This window comes from Brachyhypopomus gauderio, chromosome 2 (genome assembly GCF_052324685.1).
Source record: "Brachyhypopomus gauderio isolate BG-103 chromosome 2, BGAUD_0.2, whole genome shotgun sequence".
Taxonomy (NCBI): Eukaryota; Metazoa; Chordata; class Actinopteri; order Gymnotiformes; family Hypopomidae; genus Brachyhypopomus; species Brachyhypopomus gauderio.
The window spans coordinates 4,027,205-4,040,769 of NC_135212.1; the positions used below are offsets into that span (position 1 = coordinate 4,027,205).

At 39.8% G+C, this 13,565-nt stretch overlaps 1 long non-coding RNA gene across 1 annotated transcript in view; it reads left to right on the forward strand.

The window, feature by feature from the left end:
• LOC143484327 (uncharacterized) overlaps positions 1-12,983 on the forward strand; it is a 14,988-nt gene extending 2,005 nt beyond the window's left edge. Inside the window, exons 2-3 of the long non-coding RNA XR_013122605.1 lie at positions 11,725-11,800; positions 11,932-12,983. This is a non-coding gene — a long non-coding RNA (uncharacterized LOC143484327). The remainder of the gene's footprint in view (positions 1-11,724; positions 11,801-11,931) is intronic.
• The last annotated feature ends 582 nt before the right edge of the window (positions 12,984-13,565 follow it).

Consider the following 13,565-nt stretch of genomic DNA (forward strand, 5'->3'; position numbering starts at 1 on the left):
TGACTTAACCAAAGAAGACAGATTAACACAATTCGAAGACAAAGTAAACTAATCCTAAATAAATTGTCTTACATACTCTGCCTAAACAAGAACTAATTTGGTTCTATTAGTCTACACATTGAGCCATTCTCAATTTCCACTTTTGGACAACAAATGACATAATGCACAGACAGGCATAAATGTGAGGTCACATACGTACACATGAGAATGATTACATTCGATGAGTAACATACAAACTAATACATCGATATGCATCAATGTGGTGTGTTTATACAGTAACACGTATTCTAATAAGATCACTTAATACTGAATACATGAAAGATCATAAGTTGTGTCTTTATATCAACCACATGGCACAGTGTTCACATTTAAATGGTCTTGTGGTCCTTTGTTCTTAAGGCTGGAATGCTGAATACTGGTTTCAAGAATAATTAATCTTTCCTTGTATGGAAGGTAGTCAAGTTCGGTGTCTCTAGACTGCATTCGCCGAGCTGGTTCCTGTAGGCTGAATCCCAATTCTGTGTACAGATCAGATTTGGAGTTACAGAGATCTCTGAAATATTTGTATCTTCAGCTCTGGATTATAACACAGGACATAGAGTGGGTTTAAACTGTGGGCGATCAGATAAGGTTGGAATTTAGAGTTTTATGGTCCTTCCTGACTGTGGTCCCAGTGTCCTTCGACGAAGGTTGGTTTTGACCAGCCTCTCTTAGATGGCCTCTCTCCCAAGCTCAGGAGATCATAAGGTCAGCATTGTAGGCTTTTGGGAGGTAAACACCACTATGGATGTGGGTCCTTTGGGGCCTGTTGCTGTGTAAAGAATCAGTCTTTAAATTTACATGCAACCAAAGAGATGTGAGTCAGTTTCTCAGTTCAGTGGGAAAGGATTCCATTTTGGGTGTCACAGTGAAATGGCGTTTAGCTGTCTCCACTACATGTGTGTGTGTGTGTGTGTGTGTGTGTGTGCGTGTGTGTGTGTGTGTGTGTGTGTGTGCATGCGTATGTGTGTGTGTGTGTGTGTGTGTGTGCGTGTGCATGCGTATGTGTGTGTGTGTGTGTGCGTGTGCATGCGTATGTGTGTGTGTGTGTGTGTGTGCGTGTGCATGCGTATGTGTGTGTGTGTGTGTGTGTGTGTGTGTGTGTGTGTGTGTGTACGTGGCAAGGTGAGTACAGAGCATGCTGCTGCATGCACAGAAAGAACTGGAAGAATGCTGAACAGACGCTCACACACACACACACACACACTGAAACTATCTATCGTCATCACTGAAAACACTTCCCTTAGGCTACACCATGGGTTAAACAGGGTATCTGCACATTTTTAAATCTCAAATTCAATGACTTTTAAGACCTTTTTAATACCTCTCACAAGAAAAAATAATACTATCACCGGGGATGCAGGTGTGTTCCACATCGTTGCCGGGGGGGGGGGGGGGGGGTGGTAGGGGGTGGCGAGCGAGAATTGTTGGGGGTTGGGTTGGCGAACGAAAATTGTTGACGTTGTTGAGGCCGTATACGCCAACGCTAGAAATCTAGCACTAGGACCCTGGAGCGGTTATTTTCTGCAATAGCGCCAGATTCGGCAAAGTTCACATCGCGCCAGAACAACTGAACAACACACACTTATAATAATTTAATGCCTCCCCTCATAAAATTCCAGACATTTTAAGACATTTTTAGGCCTTGAATATGGAAAACTAAATTTAAGACATTTTAAGACTTTTTAAGGACCCGCGGGTACCCTGTTAAAGCAAGAAATTTTCATTTGACTGAAAATCTTTCCTAGCAAAAGACAATGCCAGCAATTACTGACAAAGTAGTGTAGTTGGGTCAAGGCCTCTTTTGCCTAATTATACACAATAAACACATTTATAAAATATATTTATCTAAACAGCCTGTGTAAGGAGAGAAGAGAGAATCTATGTGACAAAATGCAACACCTGAGCAATAAATGTACATAAATGTTTATATAATGGAGTTGTCTGGGGGTCCTCTTTCAGAAAATTATTTAAAGATCAAATCAAATTTTGTGAATCCTAGTGAGTTTTAAAAGGTATGAAGCTCTCTTGTTTTTATCAGATTCACTATCGCAAAAACATAAGCCGTAGGTATGTTAAAAAAAATTAAATGTCCAAAAATGGCAAATTAAATCACACCACTGGATAGAGCTTTTAAATACAAACAGAACAACACCATCCATGTTAAATTGGTTTAGAAAAAAAAAGCTGACATTTTAAATGGAAGAAACGCACCCTGCAAACATGACTTTGTTCATTGCGCTGAGGCGCGGCGGGCGCAAAGTTACAAAATTGGAGAGGTGTATGACGTCAAATCCAATTCAATAATCGTGAGCGCGGAAAATCGCTTATTCGCGCGAGCAAAAATGCTCACGCGCGCGAAGAGAGCTTCCTCGCGCGAGCAAAACTACTCTCGCGCGAGCAAACCTACTCTCGCGTGAGCAAAACTACTTTCGCGCGAGCAAAACTACTCTCGCGCGCGAGGAGAGAGTTGCTTGCGGAGGAAAATTTGTCACACCCTTTCTGCTTGCGATTAAGCTCCTGCTCGCGGAGCAGATTGTTTGACTTTTGACAGTCGTGGGAGGGACCCAGACAGGATTGGTTTCTGGATGTGAATTGTGATTGGCTGTCAGTAGGGTCCGTTTCATGTATATTTTTTCGCGATATCAACGCATTTAGGCAGCTGGATGCTCCAAATACTATGAATTATGGTAAAACAAATAACCAGCTAGCTAGTTAACCTAGCTAGCTAGTTATTTATAAGTCTGACGTTTGCATTGTTTACATTGTTTGTTAGCTAGCTAGCTAAGTAAGCTATTTGTATTACACAAAATAAAACTGCCTTAGCAATGCACTTGGCATGTAGCTAGCAATACACAATTAAAGCAGAGGGATAAATGGTTCAATACAGGTACTAGATATGTTGCAGATATCTTCCCATAATTTGGTAGAAATGGGAAATGTTGTCAGGGTGTATTCTGCAGAAAGTGCAATTCACTTCCATGTCCTTTATAAACCATTGTTAAAAATGTTTTTGATGGATAAACTGTAAATTATTTAAAAATATACTTCTTTCACTTTATGTATGATATATATTTTGCTGGCAAGGTCCAGATCTCTTTCCAGTCGAGGTTGTTAAAGATGGTGTTCCAATAGATACATATGGATTAGATACACCATCTTTCTGAAACAGTGAGCATATATAATGATTACTATTGTGTGATGTTGAGAAACATATTTTCCCTATTTCAAGATCGGTTGGGTCGATGGGTAATAATGTTGGATCATGTCCTGGTGTACTTTTAAATAGCATACTCACTCCAGCAGGTATAGCATTTTATAACTAATTCAGCAAAATGAATTGCAACATTGAATTTAATTAATAAACCTTAGTTAAATATTTACTAAATTCTTGATTTGTCAGTAAAGAGCCATTTGAGTTAAATAACTGTTGTACCAAGAGTATATTGTGAAACCATAGATGGTAAAATTAAAATTTGTTTCTATATACAATGTATTTGTTGTTGCAATCTCTAGGTGAATAATTATCAAGTGAAATAAAATGTTCAAATTATCAAAACAATTTTGGATTTTTAAATTTTCAGGTTGGTCTTTTTTTTCATTGTATCATTCAGGCCATGCCATATATGACCTATGTTGCTATAACTCAAACCATGTAAACCAACTCTCAAAGCAAGGGGGCAGTCCCCCTGCTTATATACAATCCTAAACACCATTCAGCAGTTCTAGCAAGCAGGTTATCTTAAGCACAGCATGTTCCAAAACATGGGCGCCCAACAGGCTACTTTGTCTCACGTATGTGTATCTCCTAATATGGACTTCCCTAGAGTTAGCGGAAGAAACTGATGTATCAGTTGAACACAGAGAAAGCTAAATGACCCAAGTATAGTAGAATAGTGAGTACCAGTTAACAGTGCTCTTACCCTTCGCACTCTCCCTGACCTGGGTCACAGTATAGCACAAATGCATAATATTAACTAAACATAAGTACATGATTACACTGAATCACACTACTTCATTATTGTAGTCCTTCTGCTTAATCAGAACGACATGTACTAAATCATAACGTTCATAATGATCTCTTATAATCTAAATGACATGACCTAATCAAGAATGACATAATTTCTGTCACAGTGATAAACTCCTAATTTCAAATGCTGTCATGGATTGAGGTTCCTGTGATGTTCTCCAAGTTTGGTTCAAATTGACCTGTCGGGGACGCTACTGTACACAAAAACCTCTAAAATCATCAAAACTAATGCTGCAATCCTGTCATGCAGAATACAGAGAAGTAATGAATCTTGTATGATTCAGACCAATGAGCCAAATAACTTTGTAATTACATCTTATAACAAAAAGTATACTGCCTGACCAGGAATGAACATTTTATTTCACTAAAATTTCTTTTCATCGCTGTAATATCTGTATGGTAGTATTTTGGCTCCATCTACTGGCCAAATACTGGAACCTACTGAAAAGCATTGCTTACATGAAACACCTTGCAAACACATACACACAAACCTAATCTCAGCATGTGATTTAGTTATATGATCTGAATCATTTTTTGCCAATACATTTAGCCACATTTTGATTTTTTGTAGATTTAGTGCCTCATCTGAGATAAAAAAAAACACTTCATACATTCATATCAAAGGTCAAACATTTGCTCAAAACAACACATTGGTTTTCTTTGGCTGCTTAGGCCTATACGTGTGTGAACCTGCAATCTCCGCTTGTGGCTAGATTTAAATAATTGTTTTTATTAGTCTGACTTGCATAAAAAGTCAAATGATTTATTATTTTACATAAAATTTTTTTTAAATAAAGTTATTCAACTGTCCACATATACCATACAAGAACAGAGTGAATATTTTCTATAAAAATTGCCCAAATATATAACAAATTGTGAGAATCTATCCTCTTTTCATTAAAACAAGTAAGTATTGTTCTGTTAAAATAATCTTGAAACAAACTCTTAACATTTGAACAGTTGTAACGATCTGCGCTGGGCAGAACAGGGAGGCGGACACAAACGCTGAGGAGAGCGAGATTTATTAAAGGAAATTCCAAAGGCAGAGTCGAAGTCATGGGCATGGGTCATAACGGGCAGGCAGTCCAGACTTGAAATACGAACATACATGGCAAAACAAAGAACAAAACCAGGCAGAGGAACAAAGACTAGGCTGGACGTACTCACAAAGATGACAGAACAGAAACAGCGAACGCCACGAGGGCATACGGAACGAATGAACAAAAAGACCGATACAGACATGGGAGACACCGGGACTATTATACACAGGACTAGACAAGGACCAGGTGCGAACAATGATAACAGGGGCGTGGCAAACAATGGGAAATCACAGAGACAACGAGCAGGGCGGGATCAGCCCCGTCGACAGGGGGGGACAACCGGGTCTGTTGTCCCAGGCCCCAGCGCCAGGGGGGCCCATCAAAGATTATTTTTATTTAAAGTCTATAATTTTAAATAATCTTGAAATATTTCTTTACTATAAATTTCTGTACTCAAAATAAGCTCAATGGCTAAAATATATGTTTTTTTTTTACCTATCTGCATATTTTCCATTAAGTGCATACACCCCCACCTCCCACTGAAAAATGGTTTGATCCAGCACCGACTGTAGCCGGTGTCACGTTGTGGGGGGGCCCCCTACCGGTCGCCCCCGGTTACAGCGGCAGCGGTCCTGTTTTTGGTCACGTGATGTTCGTCCCTCAGGTGGGTGGGACCCGTGATCCGTCTCACCTGAGGGTCGTTTGTTCGTCTATATATGTCTTGTCTTTGTACCAGTTGACTGCTGGTTATTATTTCCTTCATTCGGAACAATGCACGGGTTTTTGGTTTGCACACTTTCTATTAAACCATCCTATTTCCCTGAGACTTGGCGTGATCGCTTCCTTTTTAAGTTGCTCGCCCTGCCCGTCACAGCCGGCTGGTACCCGCCCAACAGCGGGAAATACAGTGGTGGATAGTTAAAGTAAATACAGAAATCTGGAGCGCAGAAAAGAAAGGAAAAACATTTACCTGACGAATTTTAATGTTGCATTGTGTTCCAGGCTTGAAAAGTGCTGGAATTTAGGCTAAAGTACTTGAAAATGCTTGAAATTGTAACTACTTCGTTTCACAACAAATAGCTGTCTGACTGAACAGTTCCTGTATTACGTTAACAAATACGAGCCTCTTGTAATTTCAGGACAAAACATGAGAGAACGTGAAGACATTAAGATTGGGTGTTTTGAAAATAATGTGATAAAAAGCAAATTATTTCGAATCATTTCGAGTATATGTATAGATATTTAACTTAATTAAAAAATGTTTTTAAAAAAAGTTGAACGTGCTGGGAAATATTGAAATGGACCTTTAAAGTGACGTACAAGTGCTTTAATTCCACTTTGTAAAGGTGTATGAATCCTTCAAATATGACTTTGTTCATTGCGCTGAAGAGCGGCGCGCGCGAAGTTACAAAATTCGAGAGGTGCACGACCTCGCGAATCGACAGCACGTGAGGCCCTCGCGCACGGGCGGTGCCATTGCGATTACGTAATTTTCGCCGCGCGGACCCTCGCGCCGCGACGTGTCAAGTATAAACTAGTAAGCTGTCAGAAACAGCTTTTATGTGTGGCTATATTGTATGGTATCGGAGTACAGTACAAAGTTTATTAAAGACAAAAGACAGAAAAATAGAAAGATGGATCGATCCAGAGATCTCCAGTACACCCACTCAAGAGCGTCTGCAAGAGAAAGCTGCCCCCCACTCACAGAGTTAAGCATGTTAGGTCTCATTGGTGGCCCACGTGAGGTGAGGTGATGGGGTGAGGTATCACCCCCATCACTCCTTCCCTGCCACAGTACGTCAGATGCACCATTCAGATGCAGCTCATCCTTATCTACAGACCAGAGACCTTTAGGGCTGTCTGCCTTCATCTCACAAGGAGTGCCTTCACACAATTTACTACTTTATTACTAGAGAGAGTGCCTACAAGCATGTAAGGCATACAATGATCAACGTGTACTAGGCCTAACATATGTTCAATATATACCTTAATAACGTGATTTCCATTCTACTCACTACTAAGTACATATGTGTATATTGATGAATTTTACAGTAAGACAATATATCAATTTTTCACCAACAGTACACACACACACACACACACACACAAATGTTCTTAGATTTAGCTTTTTAGGCAATAAAAATTGAAAATTTTATATTTGTTTCTATTTACAGCAACAACACATTTTGTACAAATTTACTATTATTATTTATATGAACGGCTTAAAAATCTATGACATGGTACATCGTTCAACGTATTGCCATTATTGCATAATGCCCACATATGTGGACACTTGGTTTATGAGGTAAAAATCCTTAGATGTTAATGTGAAAACTAACAATACCTTGCAGCAAAACTTTTCTTTGTGTATGTTAAAATAAGTCTGACATTAGCATTGTATACATAGTTAGCTAACTTGTCGGACTTATAAATATCTAGCTAGCTAGCTGGTTATTTGTTTTACCATAGTTCATGGAGCTTCCAACTGTCTAAATGCGTTGATATCGTGAAAAAATAAATATGAAACAGACCCTACTGACAGCCAATCACAATTCACATCCAGAAGCCAATCCTGTCTGTGTCCCTCCCACGACTGTCAAAAATCAAACGATCTGCTCCGCGAGCAGGAGCTTAATCGCAAGCAGAAAGGGTGTGACAAATTTTTCTCGAAATAATGACTTAGTATCTCGAAATAATGACTTAGTATCTCGAAATAATGAGAGCAATTTACTTAATGGGAAAAAATATATATGTGCTGTTTTTTTTTATTTTAGGTGGCGGGAATGGGCTTCCATATAATCGCAAGCAGAAAGGGTGTGACAAATTTTCCTCGCGCAAGCAACTCTCTCCTTGCGCGCGAGAGTAGCGAATAGGCACTTTTCCTCGCGCGAAATGATTTTCCGCGCTCGCGATTATTGACTTGGATTTGACGTCATAGAGGTGCACTATGATGTCAAATCCAAGTCAATAATCGCTCTCAAGCAAAAATGCTCTCGCGCGCGGAGAGAGCTTCCTCGCGCGAGCAAAACTACTCTCGCGCGCGAGGAGAGAGTTGCTTGCGCAAGGAAAATTTGTCCTCGCAAAATTTTTTGCGCAAAAAAAAAATTTTTTTTTCTCATTAAGTAAATTGCTCTCATTATTTCGAGATACTAAGTCATTATTTTGAGATACTAAGTCTTTATTTTGAGATAACCAACGCACTCGCATCTGAATCGTTCATCATCTGCATATAAATGTATATGAATTTGGTGAGGTATGTGGCACTTTTAGTACGGTATTTTAGTACGATTAACATCCGTATAAGGTGTTAGCATTACTTTGTTACAGTTTGGAATAATTTTGGGTCAACTTTGTGTCATAGCTAGTTCTCCAGTTTCACATGCGTCATCCTAAGTGAAGTTCATTACACTTTGGATAGAAGCTAAGGAGCCGACAGGTTAGTCAGTAACACCCATGCAAGTATAAGCTTAACACAAACATAAACTCGCATGCACTGTGTCCAAATGTGTTGTTCTAATAAATGAATTCAAATACTTTACATTGCACCCATTGATGGCACAGATCAGAGGTCGTCTAGTCGTAGGGAGACCACCTTTTTGGGAACTACAAAAATCGAATATGCCCAAAATGTCCGTTATTCGATTCGCCATTCGTGTGGCCTTTTGCATTAATTTAACATTTTTATTAATGTCCTGCATTCTTGCCTGTCAGAATCGGTCGGCAATTTACAATTTACCCGCGCAGATTAATCCGCATACTAAATCACTAACAACATCGCTAACAATATCTCTCAAGTGAACATTTCCGTTTTTTGAAACACGCTTAGTGCTGTAGTGAGCTGATTGGAAGACAGCCTCAGACATCTGCAATACAAATTCAAATTCACTAAAGCGTTACAGAAACAATGACTATACTGTGTCATCTCTTAGGACGCTTGGGAAGCAGAATGCATGACCTAAAGCTGGTGCATTGTTAGGTAATGATGGACTATTGGGCAAAGATTACAGCTTCATGTGGATGCACAGTCTAAAGAGGAATGGACTGATTGATTCACCCCTGCTTATGGATTACATACACATATGTGAACTGTCAGCCAATGAGCGCAAGCGAGCAGCTTGGGGGGAGGAGAGGCGCGTGAGAGTGGAGCGAGAAGCGTGAAATGTGGTGAGAGAGAGACTTTGATGGCGGCGGTTTTCTTTCGAAGAGACATAATAAGAAATGTTTCCAACGCGATTCGTCCGATATAGCGGCGTTCGTGTGCCGGAGAGTGCGGTCTATCATTCCTGAAGGAGGAGGAAGATTTGAGACGACTTTCTGAAGAGAGAGGGCCGAGTTAGGACGGAGATGCTGCTAAGTGCGTGAGTTAGTCATTATGATTTTGCGGGATGTGGAACTCCCGTTTTTCTTTGTAGAGCAGTAAAAAAGTGTTCAGTTTGTGAAACACGTATTACCTTGGATTTGCCAGTCGGTTTATTTTCCGTTTGTTATCAAGTTATAAAGCGACGCCGCCGTACCCGGGGCTTCTGTTAACCCAGAGGATTACCCATAACCCATTCAGCTGAGCGCTACTGCGTTGTGTTTCACCTGCCAATTGAGACTCTCCACTACCATCTCTCTACATTGTGTAACGTAATCGCCGAGGACAACTAACGTAAACATCTCTCACGTGAGCAATGGCTGTGCACGCCATGCGCTTCTAACTTCGATTTGCTCTGCATCAGCCTCTCATAAAGCTAGCCAACGCAACTGTTGGAACTGCAAGTGCATTCATCTGTTGATTTCTACCTTAAGACTGTATATTAGTACTTACTCTGAGTTATAAATGTTAGTTACTGTTTGTGTTCCTAACTTGTAATGGTATAACACTGGTTAACTTCATAATTATACTGAATGTACATGAAAATATGTGTGGTTAAGTGAAACGTAAGGGTTGGTAAAGATTTATTCTCGGGTGATGGGCAATTGTAAGATGTATATGCAGTTTTAGCTGTTTTTTTTGTTAGTACAGTAACCACTGTAGATTTGTCCATGTTTATGCGACTTGGGTGTTATACTAAATAACCTAATTAACCATCTTATTTAGAATACTCATCTGGGTGTTTACTATATATGGTTATTTCCTTTAACTATAAATTTGGGGCATTATAGTAAACTGAATTTTCAGTACTTGCATTGTCTGATGTATGTGGACTGTTCTCCAGGGTAGGGACAGCTTTTCTCTTAATACTGCTGCAAACTGGGTAGCATCAACAATCCTCCTTCAGGTAAACCGTGACGATTAAAAGTAAACCCTGAAGCTCAAATTCCTAGGCTGCGGTATTGTTTATGGGTAAAGTTGAGTTGGGCAGTGGGGACAGGACCTGATCCTGTATTTCCCTGCACACTGGAGGTAACAATATATAGTTTTCCCTACATCGTGGTTCTTACGATCCACTACATTCAGGAAAGTTTTCATAAATAATGAAAACCTGACATAAATAATAATAGATTAGGTAGATTTGCATTATAAAAGTGTACCAGGTGTAAAAATAAAGATGTGCAAACAGAAAATATAAAGGCAGAACTATGTAAAGTGCATGTGTGAGGGGAATGCTCATTTTCAATAAAAACAGTCCAGTTAGTCCAAAATTATAAACTTTCCCTATAAACATTGGCATAGTGCCACCAGTTACTAGAAATGACACCCCAAACCATCCACCACCACCACATTGGCCCAAGTGTGTGACGTTTGCGTGCTGGGCGACGGACGAGGCACAGAGTCCAACGTTGTGCACAAACGACACATTTATTTACGTATTACAAATAGCGCGACAGCTCACGAATAACAAATAGACGTACAACGCGAACTGACTCAAACAAAGACGAGCACGGGACACTGCGCGAACGCACACTAAATAGACAGACCACATAATCCCCACGTGATGACGAGACGAGCCACAGGTGAAACTGACAAACACACGAACACAACCACGGAGATACACAGACGGTCAGGGGCTGTACCGTAACAAAGTGAAGGTGTATGTCTGCCCTATACCACCTTCCTACCCAAAGTGTCCTCTTTTTTGAAAACAAAAATATGGTCACCATACTCTAAAGAAGTATTGCCAAATGAATAAGTTCTGGACTTTGACCAAAATATAATTTTAAATCTCATTTTCTCATCTACAATGATTTACAATGATATCAAAACTCATTCTGCCATATCTGGTCTTTCTCTCGCTCTCAGCTTAGGCTGTTGGCCTTACTATTACACACTGCAATTTCTCCCAATTGCTTGAATGGTTTAATGATATTATGGGCTGTAAAGAGAGTAATATGCTAATCCCTTCCAATCTTTCTTTTTGGAACATTTTTTAAACATTTCAGTTTATTTCTCACACATATGTTACAAACTGAAGATCCTCTGCCATTGATCTTTTGTATCAAATCATGTTTACAATCATAAATCATTGACCTTTTGATGTTTTTCCTCATTACAAGTCCTAAACTGGCCCATCCCTCCAGGGAAGAGTACCAACTTCCCAAAATCCTAGCTCATCTGCTAGGTTTCTTTGTGTTTATAATGCATATGTATATTACTAGAGAATTTTGTGTTACAGTTATTTATGATTACAGAATGGATGACCTGAGTCAGTTCCTGAGAGAAAGAAGGGTTCCCGAGGAAACAATACAGACCATGGAGCGTGAAAATGTAATTAAACTCAACACAAGAATATTTCTTGATAGATTAAATAAATTAACTTACAGTTTTATTGTGCTATCAGCAGTGAATAGGTTGTCTAACCGAAATAAATTTCTCATACTTTTTCTATCCTTATTTAGATTGATATAAGCACGATAGAGTTGATGACAGATGAGCAGCTGAAGACTTTATCATCATATGGTGATCGTCTAGCAGTAATGGGATTTTGTCGGCGAAAGGAAAGTAACCTCCACAAAACCCAGAAATCAAAGCTTTTTGAATGCCTGAAAAATAGACTATCCAGAAGAAAACTTGACAATGATGGAGATGTAAATACAGAGGAAAATCATCAACCCACCCCAAAAAGAACGCTCTGAAGACCATGAGAAAGGTAGAAATAGGATGGATGACTTATGATGATGAAAAACAAAATTTCAAGCAGGTGAGAACAAAACGTGGAGGGGGAACAAGAAAAGTTGATGTTTCAAAGGAAGCACAGAAGAAAGACTTGATGGAGAAAGCAGTTAACCTCTTTTTTCCAGATGGGAAAAATGTTCTTGGGCCCATAACAGATTTTGAGGTTGATCTCAGGGATTATCAAGAGTTGACAGTTGATGACCGAACTACAGTTGGACAACTATACAATGACACAAAACTCAGTCTTCTGCGGTTTTACCTGACCACAAAGAAAAAAAGAAGTGACATTCAGAAGTCCTCTTCTGCTTCTACTGTTTATGATGCTACAGCCTCCTCTTCAAGTTTTGAAACAGTTAGCTCAGAAGTGGTATATCTTGGAAGCAATATGAGTGATGGGGGTTTTGACTTTTCCCTATATTTTACAGAGTATGTAAGCAGTGTCACTGAAGATGTTTCAGAAGCAGTGGCGATTGCTCTAAGACTGCAAGGGAAGCTCAGCTTCCCCTAAAATGTAAAAAAATAAGTGATCAAACATAAACTGTTGTGTGTACATGTCATTGACTAAATATGCGCTACAACGTGCTCAACTTTTGTTCAGAATCAGCTTCTTATCACTGGTAACGATGCGGCTTTCCTCTCACTCAGTCCCGCAGCTTCACGGTGCTTTAAACGGTGTGGACGCTGAGCGAAGCAATAGCGAAGCAAAGAGTGCAGCGAAACGAGACGAGCCATTGGATAAATGCTGGGCTTTGTCCCGCCCATCGGACGCTCAGCGTCTCTGGGGGTCTATGGGGCAGTGGGCTGGCCACGGCTGGCCCGGACGCTCAGCTTCTGCATGATGATTGGATGATCTGTCTGAGGCTGAATCCCTTTTTGATTGACAGCAAAATGTTCGAATCAGCGATCTTTTGGTGTAAACCTCCGTGGGAGTGTTTAATTTAAATTTTTTGAATATTCATTCTGTTTTGAGTTGAACCGGAGATTTTCCTAATCCTCTTAGCGGCATTTTCTTCATTAAAAGAAACAAAGAAAGAAACATTTCTTGTTGGTACGACAGGGTCACAGAACATTTTATTGAAAAGGAACGGGTAGAATTTACGTATAAATAAACCGACACATTTTATGATGTAGGCCGAAATTGAGCTTCTTCTCCTTGAAAGACCAGCATCCGCCACTGTTCAGAAGACAGCAACATTGTTTATGTTGGAGACCTCTCTGAACGTGAGCATCTGAATTTGGATGATACAGTTCCTGTTTCACTACAAATCATGCCAACCAATGAGAGAGTGAAAAGAATATTGGTTGTTCACAGAGGACAAGTTCTTCCAGAGCTCATACAACATTTCTGTGATGATGG